Source organism: Grammomys surdaster, unplaced genomic scaffold (assembly GCF_004785775.1).
Source record: "Grammomys surdaster isolate TR1022 unplaced genomic scaffold, NIH_TR_1.0 67, whole genome shotgun sequence".
NCBI lineage: Eukaryota > Metazoa > Chordata > Mammalia > Rodentia > Muridae > Grammomys > Grammomys surdaster.
Genome location: NW_021604569.1, coordinates 8,680,751 through 8,684,596, shown reverse-complemented (window position 1 = coordinate 8,684,596; position 3,846 = coordinate 8,680,751).

Below are 3,846 nucleotides of genomic sequence, written 5' to 3'. Positions count from 1 at the left end.
GAAATTTATTTTTGTCCACAGTTTCAGAGGGTGCAGATTATGGTGGCTTGGTCCCATATCTGGGACATGACCTTTAACCCTCAAAGTCACATCTCCAGTGACAGACTCCCTCCAATCAGCTCTCACCTCCTAAAGTTCCCAGAACTTCCCCAAATAACACCCCCATGGTGTTGTGGATGGCCCTGGTTTCGTTTGTATTTTGATGTTATTTCCAGTCTTCTGGGAGGGGCTGCGGACAAGGAGTGAGTCACATACTCAGGTGACTTCTTGTGAACCATCCCCTAATAAATAAAGGAGACAATCTCTGGGTAAGTAGGAGCAACTTCCGGGTTGGATAGGAGAAGAGAGGAAGCAGGAAAGATGGCCTTTTCTCTCTCTCTCTCTTTTTTTTTTTTTTTTTTTTTTTTTGGACAGGGATAGCGTGAGGATAAGATGTAGGCTACTCGTATCTCCTGGTTTCAGTGGCGGATCTGCCAGGATTCACCACTGGAGAGTTCAGATTTAATATGGCTTACAAGATTAGGATTTTAGTTGTTAAGCCCAGAGATTGAGTTACCATTGTTTCTGAAACAAGTTTGTGTTTCCTTCAAGCGGCACCTTATCTGGGTTCCAGAGAGAAAAGTATGAATTTGCCTGACGTGCACCATTAATGGCCTTGGGAGTTTTGAAGCATGAGGCTGGCATAATAGTGACCTGCCAGTGGGAACTTAGCAAACTGGGTGGAGAGATTTTTGAGCTCTGAGTCAGAGAGTCTCCATGAGATAAGAACAGGTCGACCATTACCCACCAGGGCCCGCCAGTGCATGGCCGGCCAGCCAGCTGGGGCAGATAATAGCAGGGTGTAGCACGGAAAATTGGTGACTTTTAAAATATTTCCCACAACACCATGGTCTGCAGACTAAATGTTCAACATACAAATTTGCAGAAGACATTTCATAGTCATTTTATTAAAATGGGAGGGGAGAGAAAAACAGTTGAACTTCTGGTTGGTGTGTGTGAAATAGTTTGTGGAGCTCGAGGTATACAGGCATTTAAATGCACACCCTATCCTATCTATCTTCCCCTAGTTAACCAACAGGTATTCCATCCAGCAGTTCAACTATTTGGTACTTGCAACATATTTTTATATTCAATAAATGAGTGCATAGCATTTTAGAGCCAACCTATGTCTTTGCTTTTGGACAGTAGTAGAATATAGGAAATATAAAAAACAGTAAACAGTGTGGACTATGGGTCCCTCAGGGATGCAGCTTTTCAGTAATAACACAGGAGAGAACTTGCACCAAGTTGAACTGGCTCAAGAAAAGAAATACTCCTTTTGTAATATGTAACAGACCTGGTTCTTCAGCTGGGTGTACCAGTAGATCCCATTTTTAAGGTAGTTTTCTTTGTGGATGGTGAAATACAAGGAGAGCACTTAGCCTGTTTTTCTGGTCTCACGTGTTGCTTTATTCTCTTTTCAAATCTAGAAGAGCTCCACCACACCACAGCATATCCCCCTTTTATTTTCCACATTGTGTCCATTCTGCCTGAGGCTAGTTATCAGAATAAATGTTATTCTCTGGTCAATGCGTGTATTATTCATCGGTTGTTGAGAACACAAAAATGTGTTGCTCTGAGAAGATAGTTGTTATTAAACAGAGGGGCAGGTGTGCTGAGTCAGACCCGGAGGGCTGATTAAAATGCTGTGGTTCTCCCCCTGAGGAGCCTCCTTCTGTTTGTTACACTTCAGCTCCTACTTCTGACCAGGACAAATATATCCTTGGGAGTTCTGTGCTTAGAGGGAAATTATGTAACTGGAAAAATATCTTGGGGAAGAACAAAATAATCCTTCTATCTGTTTCTTCCAGATTCTATTCTGGCTATAATCTTTCATGACCCACATATGAACCTTTCTACTTGCTTCTTTGGTGACTGGAAGTTTGTCTCAATGTAAAACAATACTTTTAGTAAGACTACGGTTCCAGTCCTCTCTGGGCCAAGCACTGTGCACAGGCCTGGAAATCACGAACTCACACAGGATGGAAACAAACATCTGTGCACATCTAAAACATGAGCACAAGGACATGTACGTAAACATCAAAGATAAGGTTGTCAGGAGCCTAGAACACAGCCATGGAGATACTGCAGGCAGATGCGCAGAGGAACGTGGGGATGGGGGGGGGGGGGGGAGACACACAGTAACTTGAGAAAAGCATATTTAGCATTATATTTTATTTGAAAAATGAAAATAGATTTTTCTAATACAAACAGGGAGTAAAAAATTAAAATAAAGTTGAAACTAGTAGTATTGAAGATGTGGGGATTCTGAGTTGATAGTCATGAAACATTTTTATTAAAAGAGGATCTGGATATTTTAGAAATGCCACTCAGGCTAGTGGTGGATCGTAGAGGAGATGGAGAATCATTGCATTGTATGTTCATGGATAGTGTCATGGAGCATAACGAGATGAGGCCCAGGGATGGAGAGCAGGGAGGAGGTGATCCTGAACACAAGGGTTTAGCTGCCTCTTGAAAGATGGACAGAATTCCAAGTCAAGAGAAGGGTAGTCTGCAAGTTAACAGCAGGCTGCTCCTGTTTGTTTCAGGGTGTTTATTGGCTCACATGTCCTTATGAAAACTAGCATAGTGGTTGTTAGCATTCTGTCTAAACTCCACCCCACAGTTACCTGGCAACAACCAGGTAGACCTGCCCACTATAAAAGGGGCTGCTTGGCCCCTCCTCTCCCTCTCTTGCTCCCTTGATCCCTCTACCTGGAGGTTCTCTGTCCCCTCTCCCCTCTCCCCTCCCCCCTTCCCTTCCCATGTGGTCATGTCTGGCCTCCACTTCTCTCTTCTCTCCTCCATTCCTCCCATTTCTCTCCCCACCTTTCTTTGCCCCTATCTCCTAAATAAACCTCCCTTATGGAACCGTCTGGTCTGCTGTGGTCTGTTCTAAGCTATGTGCGAAAATCTAACAGTGATCCTCGGTGTGCCCACAGCCCTGTCCAAGGGTCTGGAGGTTTCCCATTACAATAGTGTGTTATGTTTTTATTCTGCTTCTTTCATGTATAACATAAAATTGTCTTCGTTTTTGTTACATAGGAAACAGTATAAAGATATTTATATTAATGTGCCATAGGCTTTCAATTAATTAGTGAACTGATATTTTTTGATTGTCATAATTTAAATTTCTAACATAAAAATATTAGTTTATTTTCTTTAGGGCTCTCAGTAATTTTAAATGTGCAAAAGAGCTTTATAATCACGGATCCAATCCAATCAGTTTACCAGTGCTGATATCAATTAATGAAAAGGGAAGACATGACTCACAAATATCAGGAATAAAAAGGAGATGTCATTGTGTATCACATGCATGATAAAATAAATGCAAAAATATAGCTCTATCTATCATATGTCATTTTGCATCTATGCAAATATATATAAACATTTGATCTATAAACCTTCGCCTGGCATATATAAAACCTTCAACATGCTGGTGAATTCTATCAACTAAGCATCTTACACTGACTTAGTTTAAGCGAATTGATTAGAAGATGACACTTTTCAACCAGATTAATGAAACCATGTAACATTGTCCCCAAGGTCACAAATGCAATACAAGAAAGGCCAGCCAGTGTCTTCCATGACAGATGCAGAAGTCCTCTGTAGAGCATTTACAAGCTCATCAGAGCATGACCATGCTTAGTTATAATCCTAACCCAGGGAGACCTAGGCAAAAGGATCTCCTTAAACTCAAGGCCAGCCCGGGCTAGGCTATATAGCTTCCTTGTCTCAAAACAAAGCAAAGATACATATATATCACATATGTAAATTTAATCCAAGGACATTGAATAGGGTATTATA